Source organism: Chenopodium album, chromosome 8 (assembly GCF_948465745.1).
Source record: "Chenopodium album chromosome 8, dcCheAlbu1.1, whole genome shotgun sequence".
In the NCBI taxonomy this organism is placed as follows: domain Eukaryota; kingdom Viridiplantae; phylum Streptophyta; class Magnoliopsida; order Caryophyllales; family Amaranthaceae; genus Chenopodium; species Chenopodium album.
In genome coordinates this window covers 61,895,430-61,914,824 of record NC_137841.1, presented here as the reverse complement: position 1 = coordinate 61,914,824, position 19,395 = coordinate 61,895,430, and the positions used below count along the sequence as shown (strand labels likewise).

Genomic DNA, 19,395 nt, shown 5'->3' with positions numbered 1-19,395 from the left:
GGTTCGCTTGTCCCCGAACGTGGGCTGTTGATGGTCCGCTTGTCCCGGGACGTGGGCTGTAGATGGTCCGCTTGTCTCCGGACGTGGGCTGTAGATGGTCCGCTTGTCCCCGGACGTGGGTTGTAGTTGGTTTGCTTGTCCCCGAACGTGGGTTGTAGATGAGACCTGCAAAAATAAACTTGCCAATGGACTTGTATATATTGTGATTTACTTGACCACTGACTTGACCAAGTTTGACTTGATGTGACATGACATGTGTATGACTTGTGAGTGTGTGTGTGTATATGTGTGTATATGTGTGTGTGCAAACACAAGCAAACGAAGATGCAAAAGCAAAATTTTTCCGTCAAATTTTGTCATGAGTGGAGGGTACCGACTTTCTCCCGAAAAAGAAAGATGTGAAAACTGGACTTTTATTTTCGAACTTCCCTCGATGAGAAAATTTTGAAAAAGTTTTTTTAAACTTCCCCAAAAGAAAAGACGCGAAAAAAAAGAAAGAAGTTTTGAACTTCTTCGTTGAGCAAGACAAAATGAATCGCATGGATTAAATTGCTTTTCTTGAAAGTAATGTATGCATGATGCATGTCCTTAGGCCAGGAGGCTAAGGACAAATTACATCATGTGACACGATGAATGAACTTAGGTCATGGAGCTAAGCATCATATATGGTGTAAAGAAACGATCTTGAACGTCACTTAGGTCTGGAAGCTAAGCACGTATACAGATGAAGTGATTATTGCAGAATGAACGTTGCTTAGGTCAAGGAGCTAAGCACGATATGCATTGTATGATTAAAAATCATTGATATATAAATGTTTCTCAACACATTATGCGATGCATGAAACAATAAATATTGCTCAGGTTAGGAAGCTAAGCAAGTATACAATGTTTCTTCTAATGAATGTTGTCTTTAAATATGATGAAACCTGCACAGTGTTGAAACAAGATTTCATGATAAAGGGCTCTTAAAGGGAAGGATGATTGATATGGATATGGATGTGTGAGTGAAGTGTGTGAATGTGATACTAAGGCTGGCTGCAAGGGTTATGGCGATGGAAAGAGATGTGAGAAGAGTCAAAGATGATGACTCTTTAGGCTAGGTAGGCTAAATGATGTGGGTTCAAGCCCCCAAGTCTAGCTCTAAATGGGTAGGGGTAAGCATTGGATATTCTTTGACTCGATCATGCATAGATATGAATATGAATGTGGCCGCACCTCAATGTGAGGTTGCCTACGTATCCGTTAGGAATCAGGCCGAACGTAGCTCTAACCGAACTTTGCACAAGTGTGTGTACACCTCAAAGAGGTCTTTCAAGGGTTGTAATGTTGTTAAGCTGAAGGTTTAAGGAAGAAAGGGGTAAAAGGCTCAATACCCGAGAGAAGCCCCCAAGATATGCAATTATGTATTAGAGTTTGCAAGTTTTATTTTTCATATATTTTTTTTGTTTTGAATTTCCTTTTTTTATTTTGTTTTTATTCTTTTGAATCAATGTAGGCAATCTCAGATCATGCGGTCCATCACTCACTTAGCATTCATGTTTCTCAGGCACGGTACCATGCACTCGATGAGAGACGCAATTTGAGACGTGTTCATATCAAAGACATTGGAACACTTGCCCTTAGACATTGTTTTATTATTGCTTTGCTACTTTTTTTTTTTAAATTGCTTTTTGAATGTTATACAATTACACATCTTCAAATCCCAGGGTTGAGTGAATGTGGGTTGAAGAAATGAAGGCCAAACGTTAGACGAGGCTCAAAGTGGTTGATGAAGAAATGGATATGTGATTGAGTGGTTAATGGGGAATGACAGGGTTGCAAAGGTGCCTCAAATCATTGGTGTACCTTGTGTTTAGTTCGGCAATTGATGTTTTTTTTTGTTTTGCTTATCACGTGATCGAATGTAAGAAAGAGATGCTCATTAATGAAGAAGGTAAGAAATGTGACATATAGACACGTGGATAAGGAGAACCTATGCTAGACTTTTTAGGGGGAAGGGTTTGAAATAAAAGAAGAAGAAAACATGAAATCTTGGTGAGAAGCATGCATCGTGCATTGTCTTCATGGCTGTTTATGAGTAACTTCTTGTTGCCTGGTGAAAAAAAAAAAGTTTCTTGTTGTTGATGCTTTGGTTGGAAGGAAAGAAGGAAGGAGTGACGTTCCCCTTATTCTTCCAACTATTTCCTAGTGATTTTACACTTAAGTACTGTGTAAGGATGAACTCACTTAATGCATTCACTCAATACTCGAATTGGAAAGGAAGAGTGTATGAAACAATTTTGAAAACTGATGGGAAAAACTCCACTCATTCCTATTACGATAGAAAACGACACATGCATGGTCCTAGTATACTATCATAAACAATATAGTGCATTACTCGAAGACAAAGTGTGTGCAATGAATCAACATATGTGATTAGGTGAGTTTATTAAGACTCGTGGTATGATCGCATGGCTAGACATGAGGACGTTGTGAAAAACAAAAGACCCAATGACCAAATAGCACGGAAGACTAAAAGACAAACTAACTTGATTAATTTTGTCCAATTTTAATATTTATGCTATTTACTAGGTGAAAACGGTCCCTTGGCAATTGTTAGTCACAAATAAGATCAACCGCAATCAAAGACAAAGAACACATGTTAAGGTTAGCACAAAAAATCACAAGAAACTAGGAAGAGGACTAGAATTCTAGAAGAGTTATGACTCATGGGTAAAAAAATAAATAAATAAATAAAAATAAAAATCTATAATCCTATGTTATACGAGTTGACACGGATTAAAGGATTTGGCTAATACTAACTTGACACGAAAAGATATAAAAAAAATTAAAAATAAAACAAAAGAAAGTTGACGCTAAAAAGACACCTAAATCGAACAGGCTGTAATATATCGGTTATAAATTTTTATCTGTGACTTTGATTGGGACGAAACCAACTCCAAATGAAAAATAAAACTTAGCGCTACAGATCCATAGGTGGCACGACACGTGATTCTTTCTAGAACTCCGGATATGACCAAAACAAGTTGACTCTTGTGCAGTATACGGGAATAAAAATCCGGGTGACTCAAATTTCTTTTAAAAAAAATCTATGGCTCGACTCTAATAATAGAAAAAGGGTTTGATTAAAAAAAATAAATAAAAAGTCAAAAAATGCACATATAATCAAATTTTCACGAATGATGCAATGGAGTTCGCAACCTAAAGTCAAGATCTATGTTCCACTATGGTCAAGCTTTTGGGTGTCAAAGGGTACCATGGTTAAGAGTTTGGACGCGTTAGCAAGGCAGCCTCCCTTGAGGGTGTATGCCAACGGGCGGCTCCGCGAGTTCGTGATGAAATCGAACTCGACTCCATGGTTTGGGTGGATTTAAAAACTCGGATGAACCCTTATTGCCATGAGCGTTTTCGGGTTGATAGAGCATAAATCCCCCGGGCTAGCCACATACGTAGAACACGTACTATTGTGGCAAAATAGGTAACCTAAAAAAATCATATGCATATGTGACAATGCCAATTAAATTGCAGGAATACAATTCAAGAATCTTTCAAGTCTCATCCACTCATCTTAATTAAATACCGATCACTCAAATCGATAAATAACCAAGAATCCTCCCCAGTGGAGTCGCCAAATTGTAGGCGTCGTTTGAAGTGCGCCTACGTTAAAGCATGTGTGAATATGCTTGGCACTCTTAGGAAGTGGGAATTGACATAATACGATTAGGGACAAATAAAGTAGGGAGCCGCCAACAAGTTTTTAAGGAACTTGTAAACCATTCACGGATCATAAAAAGGCAACCACGAATAAGGGACAACAAAGGCAACAACGATTGACCCGTGAAGGTTACACCCCATTCATAATCCATGAGATTACTAACTCCATATGGTTCGGAACCACAAAAGGAGGATCGGGGATGATGGTACGAAGTGAGTCATGGAGTCACATTCGCCCGTATTGGCCTCTACTCGATTCTTATTGTGAAAAGTGATTCATGCGATCTCAAAGGCATACAAACAAAATATTCAATTTGCTCCAAACTATTATTAGGCTAAATTGGTTGAATATTAATGCAACAAATAATTCTAAAATATTGTGATCACTTGAATTAATTAACAAGATTAAAAAGGATCCTAAACCGGTCGTCCAAATTATCTTATTAGGCGTGATTTTCAATTACATATTCCCTTTAAACATGCAATATAGTGATCATAATAACAATAGAATACACATTAATATTAGAAGAAATTTAACAATAATAGTGTTAGTCAAATCAAATAATAAACCTAATCATGATACTAGCAACAAGAATAAAATAAGTAATTAAATTAATTAATTACTCACATTCCTCGCGTTCCTTTAAATTGCTACATCATGAATAAATTGTTAGTAACTTCAATAAAAATATAAGGCAAATGAAAATTAAATTAAATAAAAAGTAGAGTTGATTTGTTCCAAACCATCAGTTAATTCTACCTTTTCACGCCTTGGTTTAAGGACGGAACCTCGGGTTAAGTATGGACTCCTTGGAGTGCTTAGGGGAAGTATTTTGAAAGAAGAAGGGTAGGCTAGTGTTTAGGCTAAAGAGGGAGAAGAGAATTATTTGATGATCAAGCTTGTTGATCTTTGAAAAGGGGAGATATAACCTCTATTTATAGAGAAAAAAGAAGGGTCGAAAAATTAAGATAAGATCCGAATTAAATCGGAATAAAACTCGATAGACTGCAGTTTTTATGGTTTTTGTTTTTATCATATCTTTTGATACAGAAATAGGAATAAGATAACTTTGGAAAGATCATGAAATATACTTTCTGACCCAATTGAAATCAGATTAAAATATTTTGTATAACAAAAGATATAGCCGAAATAGTGAGACGGTGTCAGTTTTGGATAAAGTTTGACATTTTATTCATATCTTTTCCGTTATAGCTCGGAATTGATATTATAATATATCATTGGAAAGATAATTTCAAGGGATATCCAACCATATAAAATTTGGATAAAAACTACGAGGCACGAAAATAATATCTGTCTATCTTTCAACATCTTTCAATTCGGATAAAAATAGGATTTTCAAAAATAAAGGTTTTATTCAATTTCAAACTCTTTAATCTTATCTTTTCAAAAAGGATAGTTAGGATCTTTTAGAAACTTTTAGAAGTTTCTAATTAATACTAATTGGTTTAGGAATTTGATTAAATAATTTGGACCCTCCACATGATCATTGGGTCGTAGGTAAGGTGGGCTTAGGTTCGGTTTGGGCTCAGTTTAATATTTTGACCATTACTTATTCGTTATAACTCGGATTTGGGCTTATAATATATCGTTGGAAAGCTCTTTTCAAGACCTATCCAACTATTCAATCATTGGACCCATATTATGGAACAAAATAAACTGAATTAAACGATTTTATAAAAAGGACACGAAATGAATGATTTTAAAGGACATGAAATGAATTATTTTGGGTTTAAAGGCACGAAAAGAGGAAAATAAGTTATGGTTTGGGGAAATGGGCTAGTAATTGGGTTTTTTTATGAAATGAAAATATGGATTTAAGCACTCCAAAGATTAAATACTCAACCCGATCAATAATGGCGGTGAAAGGTTGTTCATCATCGGGTTTGGTTTTGGGGAGATATTTTTAGGTGTCTACAGTTGCCAACACAACTCTCTTGTGTGATGTATGACAATCCGATTTAGGGAAAGCTGTCAATGCTTTGTAACAATCCATCCTTGGAAATGTTGCTACGATGAAGCGACAATCCGTATCTCGGAAAATTTTCCAAAATCCAATTTTTGGGAAAAGTTGCCAATGCTTCGTAACAATATGTCATAAGAACTTTGCTACGATCGACAATCCACGTCTCGGAATATAACTCTTGAAAGCAATCCACCTTGCAAATTTGCCTATGCTATGCGACAATCCTTTTAGGAAAATATTGCCACTATTGACAATCCGCGTCTTGGAACATTTGCAAAAAAGAGTCGATCGACAATCCACTTCGGGAAAATTTGCCACTTGCTGAAATGAATGACAATCCACGTTGAGGAACTTTTGCCGAAATTTATGATGAGTAGAGACCTACGACAATCCTTTGGGAAATTTTGCCATAGGGAACTGGGTGTATGACAATCCAATCTCGGAAAACTTGCCAGCGATGACAATCCGAACTTGGAAAAATTGCCAAACAAAGAAGGAGCACGACAATCCAATCTTGGAAAAAATGTCGTTGAAGAAGATGCACGACAATCCATGTTTTGGAAATATTGTCAGTTGGAGATGACAATCCAATCTTGGAAAAATTGTCGTTTAAGAAGAATGCGCGACAATCCATATTTGGAAATATTGTCGTTTAAGAAGAATGCGCGACAATCCGTATTTGGAAATATTGTCGTTTAAGTGCTTGCTTTTAATCCGATACGTTGGTGCTTGTAATGAGCCAGTGTTTTAGGCGCTTAAGCTAAGTGAGACGGTATTTTGTCAGATCAATCACTTACTACGATTGTAATCGAGCCGACTACTAATCATGTCAATTTTTTTATAGGGGCTAACTAGCGTACCAAGGAACCCGAAATTGTTGTATGAGGTCGAAATAGCCGTTCTAGGAGGCTTCGAGCTCTGTCGCTGCCGAAATATCTCTGGCGTCAAGAATTGGCTCTGTCGCCAGACGCTGGGATCTAGAGTCAGGCGCTACGACAGCAGCAACAACGTTCGAATGGAACAGTTCCAGTTAGAGTGCTGGTGGCGCCGTGGCTGGGCTTTGTTCCTAAGCTACGGTTGTGTGCTGGCTGACTGTCGTGCAATGCGAGACTTGTTGCCTGCGTTGGTTGGGGTTCTCCCCTGCTGACGTGGCAATAATTTCAAAAAAAAAATAAAAAATTGTTTTATTTAAATTATTTGTTTTAAAACATATTTTCAAGATAAAATCTGATTTTATTTTGGAGATAAAATCAAATTTCAAAAGTTGGTTTTTGATAATTATCCATAATTAAAGTTGTTAATTTTGGATTGGATTTGTTAGAATATTCTGAGCATATTCCAAAAAGGATAAAGATTGATTTAAATAATGTGATTATCCCATAACTATTTTTGGATATAATTGATTTAATATTTTGTGATTGACTAGTAATTAGGATAGAATTTCCTAACATTGTTATGATAATCTTTGAGGATAAATATGATTTATATCTTAGGATTAAAATAAGATTTGATTCTATCTCATGACTAATTTAAAATATACGATATTTTATTGATGATCATGAATAATATATGATATTATCTAATTACAGTAATTAATTAAAATATGAGATATTTAGATGCCATGTTTCCTTAATTGTGAACATTCGATTTTGTAGTTTAGGAAAGAATGATGAGTGATTTATTATGTGGCATTTAATAATATATGATGTTATTTTTGCTATATAATGACTAGTATGGCCCAGTAGATTGCTAAATACAATCTGCGTATCGTGATATATTTTTGTAATCTTAGTACGGTCTACGTACCGATAAAGTATTTTTGTAATTTTATTTTATTTTATTTAAGTAGTAGATAGAATAGAATAGAATTACAGGTTGCAGATAATCCAAGACGCCCATAAAGTGAAGGCCCAAAGGAGCAAGGTGGATGAGATCCATGATGATTCAAGTGGGAGCATTTACTTTATTAGTTTTCTTAGGATTAGGGGCCATGCTATGTCTTATTTATGCATTCAGTATTTTATGCATGTTAGATTTTATTGATGTTTTTTTATGATGCGCTAGAGTTCACTATTTAATCACAACATAATAAATCTAGGTCCCGGTAATATTGAGGCAACTTTTCCAATTAAAAACCCGATGAAACCTTCGATCTTTTATGATGAGTCGGCCTCAGCAGAGTGTCATATTATATCTTGGGGAAGTGGGGGTAGATCACGTTCTACGCTTTTAATTGGTTATACTCAACAATGTTACCTAAAGAGTTTAGAACCTTGAAGCTAAGGGTAATAATTAAACATGTGATGGATAATTATTCAACCAAGAATTACAAAGAGTTGTAATCAGTAAAGAGTTTACTCACCTTGAAAATGCAATGCTCAATGGTAAGGCCTCAGTCCGGTAAATTATTGCACAAATAAACACTAGTAGAAAAAAGCAATTAGCCACCGGTTCAAAACCCCCCTATGCCACCGGTTTTGAACCGGTGGTCATTTGGGGGGTGGCAATAATCTGATGCAAAAGCCACCGGTTCAAAACCGGTGGCAAAAACAAGTATTGCCACCGGTTAACCGGTGGCAATTACAGTTGGCGGATTTTTTTTTTGGGTATTAAACAGTTTTGCCACCGGTTAACCGGTGGCAATAACAGCTACATAATTTTTTTTTTTCCTTTTTCTTTTCTACTGCAATTATAATACTAATACTATAATATAAAAACAATCAATGTAAGGCAAACAACATCACATGAGCGCAAAAGAATTGTTATTGTACAATACTAAAAAAAATTAAAAAATTACATTGAATTATAATCAAACAATGAAATTCAGCTTTAAATTATTGTACAATAAAAAATAATAAATAAAAAAATACGTCTAAAACAATTTTTCAAAATCAAAGTCTTGAATCTTGTTGCATGTCTTGAATCTTGATGCATCAATTAAGACTTGCATAAATTAAACCCAGAATTAATAAAACTTACCAAAAAATGCGAAAAAAAAACAATACCCAAAAAATTCACGAACTCTAAATTATAAAAAAAAAAAAATTCGCGAACCCAAATATTTCACAAACCAATAATAGTTCACGAACTCATGCATGTACCTAGACAAAAAACGATCCAAATATTTTGAAAATCAATTAACCCCAAAAATTTTGAAAATCAATTAAACCCAAAAAAATTTCGAAATCACTTAAATTCAGAAAAATTTCGAAAATCAATTAACTACAAAAAAATTTCGAAATAAATTAAATTTTAAAACCCAGAAAATCAATTTCGAACTCCACCATAAATAACAAAACCCACCCACCTTAAACCACCGTAACCACAACCACCACCACAACCCACGAATTCCACCAAAAAAAACAAAAAACAAAATAAAAGTAAGAAAAAAGAGAAATTACCTCGAATTTCACCAAAAATCCCCCGAAATTATCTAGAATTTGGGTTATAAAGGTCAAATTCGACCAGAAAACCTTAGGCGGCGAAAGTTAGTGGCGGCGGCGGCGGTTTTCAAAAGAGGTGAAAAGGAGGGAGGAGGCGAGGGAGATAAGAGAAGAAGAGCAGAGGGGATGAGGGGACGAGAGAAAAGAGAATGAAGGTGAACTGAGCTGAGAACGAAGATGAGAAAATGGGTATGGAGGAGCTGTGAGGAGTGAGGAGAGATAAGTTCAGAAAGAAAAAGGGAGGAGAGAGAAGATGAGGGGGCTAGGGTTTGGTAAAATGGGTTAATATATAGGAAGGAACAAAAGGGGTGGGTTTTAGAAAAGGCCGGGTTTTTATTTTTTAACAAAGCCACCGGTTTGAACCGGTGGGATTAATATTTTTCCCACCGGTTCGAACCGAACCGGTGGCAATACTAATCCCTCAAAATCCCGCCCATTTTTTCCCCCTATTTTTGCCACCGGTTTTTGAAAATCGGTGGCCATTGAGCGGTGCCTTTTGCTTTTTTCTACTAGTGTAAAGGATCTTGGAATCATTTAATTCAATTGGGATCAATTAATATTGAATAAATGTTTTAAAATTACCAATTTTAATTCGCTTATGGTACTATAAATTTTAATAAACATAATTGAATTTTGCGTTTACTTATAAGTAACATGTCGTTCTAATTTTATATTATATATAATATCCTCGATTGAAAATAAAGTTGAGAAACGTTCTCAAAAGGTTAAAAGATAATCCATAAACCCATATTCCAATTTTGCTAAAATAATTCTAAAAGGCAAGTTTTAGAAATCCATGTCTAAGGTTGGTTTTGTTCAAAATGTTTGAGTAAATTGCCAACACATCTTCATTTTGAAAAATGTTTCAAGGGATATAATGAGATGGGAAGTACACATCCTCTAAAAGACAAGTATAGAAACCAATAAAATCTCTTATCTTCAATATGATTGAATATAAGAAAGTGATTGGAAATCTCTATGATCAAAAGTTGATCAAATGACGCTACTCTTCATCCACTTTATATAAGAGTTAAATAGTTGATTAAACTCTAATATGAATAATGATTGAATAGTCTTAGAAAAAACATGAAAAGAGCTTAAAGTTGTTAAGCAAAGTATCATTTTGAACCTAAGAGAAATGTTCTAAGTGGCTCAAATGGGAAAGGTTTAGGAATATAAGAGGATTGCATTAAGAAGTTATAGACTAAGAAATGCAAACAAGTTGCTACTTCTCAAACCTAGAACTACTTACATGCTAAAAGTTGTTATGAACAACAAATGTTTCAAATTAAATGGACCAATTCCAATTGATTAGAAACTACCTCATATAGTTGGAAGGTAAATAATGGAAATGTTCCAATTTAAAAATTATATTATAGAAATTAATTTAGCATATTGATACTTCTTGGACATATGATGTCTTGTTTAGATCACTCATTGCACAATGTGGTTGAACTAAAGGAAGAAATTAGCTAAAGGAGAAATAAATCTACAAGTTTATAGAAATTGATTTAGCATATTGATACTTCTTGGACATATGATGTCTTGTTTAGATCACTCATTGCACAATGTGGTTGAACTAAAGGAAGAAATTAGCTAAAGGAGAAATAAATCTACAAGTTTAGAAGAGAATGTTGCTACTTCACAAGTAGAATCTACAAGTCTGGAAGCAAAAGTTGCAACTTTACAAGTAGAACCTATATTTCACCTTACCTTATTATTGGCTAGAATTAAATAAATGTTATTTGTTCTTGCCATTAACAAAATACTATTCAATGTTAGTAATGACTAAACATCGAAGATTCAAAAACGTGGAATAAATGTTATTCTATGCTTTATTGAATCATAATGCGTTTTGAATTGCTAAATAGGTTTAAAATTCTATATGATAGATTTAATTAAAATATTTCTATATATATATATAAATTGTCTCTAAAAATGTCAATTAATTCAAATGAAAATGAACATTGCATGTGAAAGATCCAAATGGATGGACTTTCAATATCATTAGATTATGAATCTATTGATATATGTAATTATCATTCTAATTTGAAATTTTGACAAAGTCACCATTTAGAGAAATGATGATGGGAATGCGAGGTTGAATACATATCGATGTACGAAAATGATAACTTGTTATTTGATATGATTTTAGAGCGATTTCGAACCTTGTTTACTTGGTATATTGACATTTTGGTTCAATTTTACTCTATTTTTGTTCAACTTTTGTGTATCCCTTGCTTCATGGGTTGTTAGTGTTTTTGTTAAGTTTTTAGGTTCAAAGACGACAATTTGAGGCATTTGGATGATAAACCGAGGTTAGAGCCGAAGCAATGGAGCAAAACCGAAGAAAAGTGAAGATAAGGGCCTTAGAAAGTCAGCACGGGCATGCAAAGTATGGCACGTCCGTGCAGGAGTGCCCCAGCACGACCAGAAGCTACTGCCTAATGCTTTCAAGACCTGCACATCCGTGCAAAGTTCAGCACGCCCGTGTAGGATATTCAGCACGTCTGTGCCTGATCCTGCACGACCGTGCAGTTTGCTCAGCCCAAATCAGTTTCAAAACTGATTGTATAGAACAAGGCCTGCACGTCCGTTCCACATTTGGCACGTCCGTGTAGGATGCCCAGGCAAAACACTAGCTCCTGCCTCTCTGCTTTCGGAGGTGCACGCCCGTGCCAACCTCAGCACGGCCGTGCTAAACAGGCTGCACGTCCGTGCGGACCTGTAGCCGTGCCCGACTCTTGTTTTCTCCGTTCTTTTTTATTTGGGGGTCATATAAATACCCCCCTTTGCTCATTTGTACGGTATGCAAGTTTTGTAGAGCTTTCCTCTTAGTTTGTAATTCTAGAAACACAAACTCTCAAAAATCATTAGTCAGATTTAATTCTTAGCTTGGAAATTTCAATCTCAATCATTTGTAAGGATTATTGAAAGTTTGTTCAATCAATTTCAACAACTCCTCAACTTTGAAGTTTATTAAGTAATCTCTTTCCTCTATCTCTTGCACTTAATTTCCAATTTTAATTGTTTTGAGTTGATAATTTCTCCCTTAATCTTATTTATTTATTCTTGCATGTTTAATCCATCCTTGTTTTATCTCTTTCCTAGCTTATTTGAATTCATGAAAACCCTAGATTTAATTGTTAGAGTAATTTCCACCATGTTTAGTGAGTAGTCTCTTAGTTAGGGGTTGGGTGAAAACCCAACCAAGCTATGGTAATTGACTTGGAATTATTCATGTTCTACCTTGGATTGATACTTTTTTGTGCTTGAATTGATAATTGCATGTGTATTTTGTTGGCCACAATATGCTTGTGTGTTCATCCCTCTTCTCACATCGAAAGATGGGGTTTTGGAGTGAGTCCTTTCTTGTGCAATTAGATTATGCTACTTTCATGATTGTGGATGTTTGGTTTCATTGAGTAGGTTGCTTTAGTGTGGTAAATAGGTGAGAAATCCCAATTATTTGAGCTTCATGCTAGTTCGGAGCGATCGAGAGACAAACTCGAGCTAGAAACCCACTTCCTATCCTTGAGACTTAATCCTTGTCGTGTTAGAGCTTAGTCTAGGGAGTACTTATGTTGTGACTTTGAAAGAAGATAATGTTAAGTCCCTTTTCTATCTTCTATGTGTGCTCATGATTCATCTTTTTTATTGATTCCTTGGCTTTGGTTGGTGTTGAATCCCGTTTCCCCTAGCGTTCTTTTATATAGTAGTTAACCGTTCAAAACCCAATTTGTGACCGAATTAGCTTACAATCGTTTCATACTCTTGGTGTTCTTCACCCATTCCCTGTGGACACGATCCTCTACTTACCCTAGACTTGTCTTAGGTTAGTTTAGGTAGAATTATTGTTTGGTTTAGGGTAATTGTCCAACGATCGATTAATCCTCTACCAAAATGGCGCCGTTGCCGGGGAATGGCGTTAAGCATTGAGTTACTTATGAGATATGTGAGACTAGTTCATTTGTATAGCTTTATTTTTCTTTGTTTTCTTTGACTAACCTACTAATCTCCCATCTAGTCTTCTTTGTTTATGCCCAAACGCAGCAATAGGACACTTTCTCTTGTGCCGTTGAATCTCGAGCTTGAAAAAGTGGTAAGGGCAAATTGAAGAGAAAAGAGGGCGATAGCTAGTGGTGCTACCTCAAGTGAGCCACAAGTGGTAGTTGAGTCTGATCACTCTAGTTCTAGTGAGTCTAGTGGAGACACCATTCCATTAGAGTCACCAAGGACAAATTCTCCAACTTCTCCACCTCTTCACCAATTCTAGATGGCTATTCCAAATAAGACTTTGAGAGAGTTTGGTGTTCCTCCTCCATATCAAGAAGCAAGTGGGATTGCTACTCCCACTACCGAAGCAAATAATTTCGAGATAAGGCCCGCCCTTATCACCTTGATTGAGGGTAATTAATTCTCTGGGGCAAAGCATGAGGACCCCATTGCGCATCTAAAGCAATTCACACGGTATTGTAGCACCGTGAAGGCAAATGGGGTGACTCCGGAGTACATTCTTCTAAGCATGTTCAAATTTTTTCTTTCAGGGAGTGCAAGTGATTGGCTCCACAGGTTGACTCCGAATTCATTGACAACTTGGAATGAGGTAACTTCGGCATTCCTAGGGAGGTTCATTCATCTTGGGAAAATGGCGGAGTTGAGGTCCAAGATTTCAAACTTTCAACAAGAGCCCGATGAGTCTCTCTATGATGCTTGGGAGAGATTCAAGAGCTACCAACAACAATTCCCCCACCATGGCATGGGAGATTGGATCTTGCTTCATGGATTCTATAGGGTTATATTGAGATCAGACCGCATACTGTTAGATGGGGCATCGGGTGGACCACTCATGAACAAGCCACCCACGGAGGCATTAAAGATCATAGAGGATGTAGTCCAAAACTACACCGATTGGAGCCCCGATGAGCGAAGCACCTCTAAGAGAGGGGGAAAGTATGAGGTAAATGCTATTAACATGCTTAGTTCAAAATTGGATGCCTTGTCTTCTAAATTTGATCAAAGGCAATCTTTTCCCCCTCCTATCTCCCCCCTCCCTAACTCACATGCATCTAATTCTTCAAATGATAATGTGTCTATGCAATTGATGTCTTGTTATGTATGTGGTGGTGAAGACCATACGTCTTCCGATTGTTATTTGTTGAATGAGCAATGTAACCCTTCCCCTTCTATGGAACAAGTCAATAATGTGAATGCTAATCCTAGGTTTGACCCCTACTCCAACACCTACAACGAGGGATGGAAACATCACCCTAATTTTGGTTGGAGAAGTGGCCAAAACCAAGGGCAAGGTAGTGGTCAAGGTCAAGCTAGTGGTAAAGGTAATTATGTGTCTAATAATCAACGGAATTATAGAAATGACAATAGATACCAACAAAAAGGCCAATACTCTTCCACCCACAACCCACCCGGTTTTAATGGAGGAGTAAGACCAACCCTAGCTCCTATCCCTTGACCACCACATCAAATTCAAGCTTCCCCTCCTCCTAAGTCTAATATAGAAAGCATGTTGGAGCAATTCATGAACTCCCAAACTAAAAAGACAAATGACTTAGAGGAAATCTTAAAGCAAATGCAAACCCACAATAAAATGTTGGAAAATCAAATGGCCCAAATAGCTAGTGCCCTTAAAGGCAAGTCTAGTACCTCATTGCCTAGCCAAGGTCTAGATCCTAGAGAGCAAGCCCATGCCATTGTGACTAGAAGTGGAAAAAGCTTGGGGGAAATCCAAGGGAAGGGAATGCAATATGACTTAGAAGGTGAGAAGTCAAAAGAAAGAGTGATTGAAATGAGTGATTCCCATGGAGAGTTGAGAATAGCAAAAAGAAGAAGAGAAAAACAAAAAGAAAGAAGTTGAAAAAGAAAAAAGAGAGTGAAATCCCACTACATGTGGCAAAGCTTCCTTTTTCGGGAAGGTTTGCCGGGTCTAGACTTGATGAACAATTTGCTAAGTTTTTGGAAGTCTTGAGGAAGCTTTATGTTAACATTCCATTCACCGATGCTATAAAACAAATGTCAACTTATGCTAAATTTCTTAAAGACATTTTGAGTAATAAAAGAGAATTTGACTTTGTGGAAACGATTAATATGCCGGAAAATTGTAGTGCAATTATTCAAAATAAGTTTCCCACTAAGCTTAAAGATCCCGGTAGTTTTTCTATTCCATGTGCTATTGGTGAAATGGTAATTGATCATGCTTTATGTGATCTTGGTGCTAGCATAAGCTTGATTCCCCTTTCTATCTGCAAAAGACTTGGCCTAGGAGAGTTAAAGCCCACTAACATTTCCCTTCAATTAGCCGATCGTTCGGTTAAGATGCCTTTGGGAAAATTAGAGGATGTCCCCCTTAGGGTGGGCAAACTTTACATTCCGGTGGACTTTATTGTGCTTGATATGGATGAGGACTTGAATGTCCCCATAATTCTAGGTAGGCCTTTCTTAGCCACGGCGGGGGCTATTATTGATGTGAAACATGGTAAATTGTCTTTGCTTGTTGGAAAAGAGAAAGTGGAATTCAAATTGAACCAAGTTATGAAATGTCCTTCCAACATGGATGATTGTATGAGTATTGATATTGTTGAGAATGTTATTAATTAATCCATACAATTTCATTTGCATAACACTAATGATTCTCTTGAGTATGAACTTGAAAGCAAAGATAGGTCTTGCAATGAAGACATGGAGATGGAGCCAATTGAGGAGATTCTTGACTCCACCCCCATGGACAAGGAAGAAGCAAACCTAGTGATTGGAGAATAAGAAGTGAAGAAAGAACTCATGAACGACAATGGTTAGGAATGTCCAAGTGTAGAGCTAAAACCTCTACCATCCAACTTGAGGTATGAGTTTCTTAGTCCATCTTCTACTTTTCCGGTTATTGTTAACGCTTCATTGGATGAGATTCTGCAGGGAATATTTCAAGCATCATAACCCCAAGCTTGAACCCCACTGTGATCATACATTTAAATATGGTGGCGTCCAAAGGGAAAGAAAAGAGAGCAAAAGAGTCGCCAACAAGTTTTGGGAACTTGTAAACCAATCACGAGGTGAAGGTTACACCCCTTAACGATCCATGAGATCGTCAACTCCATAAGGTCAAGAACCAAATAGGGTTCGGGGATGAGGGTACGAATCCAATCTACAAAAGAAAGGACTCGCCCTATAAAATAGGCCTCTACTTCGTTCTACTCGTATTCATGTATGCTTTCCGACTAACATGCAATCAATAGGTTAATCCTAAACCTGTTTATCTATGTTGGTTGAATATTAATGCACAAATAAATCTATTATTGGCGATCAATTGAATTAAAATCATATTAGCCTAAACCAAATTATTAATTATCTTATTAAGCGTGATTTCAAGTACAAATTCCCTTTATACATGCATAAAAGGCGTGATCAAGCAATAACAACAATATAAATCAGGCAACATAAATAACCATCATCATAATGATCATAATAATTATAATAATAATCAAAATCATGTTAATAATAAAGCAAAAATATAATAGCAAGATCCTAGGCATGATACTAACAAGATTAATAACAAATCCTAGCATGTCACTAAGCATAAAAAATCAAAGCTTTAAACCTAACATGGTACTAACATGATATTAGAAAGAATAAAAGCACCCTAAACATGATTCTAGACAGCAATAAATAACATCCTAACATGATACTAGGAATTAAACAAATCTAAGCAAGCGTTCTACATTGAAATTAAAAAGAAAGTAAACTAATTTATTACTTGGAAGCCTCATACCTCTTTCTAATAACAAAATACACGCGTTAGTAAACTTTAATGAAATAATAAATCAAATAATTAAATTAAATAATTGAAAGAAAGAGTTAAAAAGTTTAGACTGGATTTGGGACCAAACCCTCAGAAATTATCAACCTTTCACGTCTAGGGCGAAGGCAACTTCGAACTTAGCTAGGTGTGTCTAGATCTTGTGTATGCGGTATTGTGTTTGCAAAAAGGGCTGGTTTAGAAAGAGATAAAATATCAAGGATTCCTTGATGAGATTTGATCCTTGAAAAACGGAGGTCGAGGACCCTATTTATAAGAAAAATAGTCCGAAAAAGCATATAATTTGATACGGAATAAAACTACACGCCGTCGCCGCAAAACCACTCTGCCGCTTGGCGACAGCCTGGCTTTTACGCGCTTTCCACGCGGAATCCGATCTTTAGCCAAATTTGATCTACGAAATCCGTACAAAAGCTAAAATCGTATTTTAATAAAATAATAAAATAATAACATTTTTTTCCAAATAAAAATCCATCATAATATAATCATTAATCCTAACTCTATTAGAATTTAAAATAACCTTCTAGAGACTTCTAGAAAATTATAATTAATCCTAATAATTTTAGGAATAATAATTAACATTGGACCCTCCTCTAGATCATTGCGCCGCATGTAAAAAACAAACCGGACCCAGTTTAGTATTTTGGCCATAACTTCCTCATTATTCATCGGAATTGGGCTTATAATATATCGTTGGAAAGGACTTCGCGAGCCCCATCCAACTACACTATTATTGGACCCTTGTAACGGACGAAAATAAACTGGATTGGATATTTTTCATAAAATAAGGTTGTTTTCAAAAACAGAGAGAAGAGAATTTTAACAAAAACTAACCGCAACACTTGACTTTTCACACTTTCACCTCATTCGATTATGGTTCGACGCGAAAGGTATTCATCACTGGTTTTGGTTTTGGAGAGACACAAATGGGTGTCTATAGAAGCCCCCACTTTGACTGAGTTTGGAGAAACTTAGGTTTCGAAAACAAAAGTCAAAGTAGCGATAGGGACGGAGAATGATTCAGAACGTTCTGCGATCCTAAATCATTCTTGTTACGCCGATACCTGCACCGTCAAGCACACGTCTCTGAAAGTAACCGATTTTGTTGTTGCATTTTGTGTCAACCTCCACAGTGCCTCGTGAATGCCATCGTTGAAGGTAACATTACTTCGCCATCTTCAATATTTTTGGTGACAATCCCCCACAGTACCTCGGGAACATCGTCGAAGGTGACCGTACCTCATCATCTTTAGGGTTGTGGCAGTACTTCGCCACGGCAGTGCTTCGCCGCTATAGACAATCTCCTCCATACCTCGGGATATCGTCGAAGGTGACCATACTTTGCCATCTTCAGAGTTGTGGCATTACCTCGCCACGGCAGTGCTTCGCCGCTATAGACAATCTCCTCTCTACCTTAGAACATCGTCGAAGATCATTCTACTTATTGATCTTTGATATTGCTTGAATGTTTCTATTGTGCCAATACGTCGGTGCTTCCGCTGTTTGTGAACCATTACTTCGGTGCTTCTGCTGTTTATGAACCATTATGTCGGTGCCTTTGCTGTTTATGAACCATTACTTCGGTGCCTTTGCAATGAGCTAATACTTAGGCGCTTTAAGCTAAGTGAGATGATCTTTTATCAGGTCGATCACTTAATGTGATTGTAATCGAGCAGATCACTAAATCATGTCAAATTGCCTATAGGGGCTAACCGGCGTACCAAGGAACCCAAACTGCTGCACGAGGTCCATATAACCAAAATATGGAGCCCTGTATTTTGTCGCCACTCCAGCACACACTGGAAATGCTTGTCGCCGCGCGACAAATCTGTCGTTTGGCGACAGGGTCGGGTTTTTAAATACCCTCCCTTTCTTCTTCATTTTTTCGCCGCTGCTCTGCATTTCCGCGATTTTGCTCGAAACTTCAACTCGATCGTTCTTGCTCATTTCTTAGCCGAATTCGCTCAAACTTGTTGCAAATCGAAGCTTATCTCATCTATTTTCCCGATCTATGTAAGTTTTACTCAAACTCACTCCGGTTTTTGATGAATTGTATGTTCTTGTTCACGAATTTTCAAAAAATTCGAAACTTACTTTGCTTAATTTTCTTTGTTTGTCGAATTTTATGCCACGAATTTGCTTTTTTATGCCACGAATTTGCTTTATTATGCTTGTATATTGCCTTGGGAGTATTTTGAGACTTGTTTAACTCAATTTGGTGAAGAAACGAGCGATTCACCATTGTTAGACCTCTCGAGGTCGCGAAGAAAAATGTGACACGTTCTTTGCGTTTTTGCTAGTTTTTCTTGTACAATTTGTCACAATATTTTCCATAGTATTGCAAGAAATTGTTTGGTTGCTTGAAAATCCTAATTATGCTTAGATTGAATTTATGCTCTGTTTTAGTACTACGTACTCTGTTTTT

The 19,395-nt window shown here is 36.6% G+C and overlaps 1 non-coding gene and 1 pseudogene across 1 annotated transcript; one reads left to right on the top strand and one right to left on the bottom strand.

Annotated features, from left to right (window-relative positions):
• Positions 1-19,395, top strand: part of LOC145643130 (uncharacterized) — a 313,811-nt pseudogene that overhangs the window by 284,359 nt on the left and 10,057 nt on the right.
• LOC145556843 (small nucleolar RNA R71) lies at positions 13,797-13,903 on the bottom strand. Its single transcript, XR_014091937.1, has one exon. It is a non-coding gene; the product is annotated as a small nucleolar RNA R71 (small nucleolar RNA).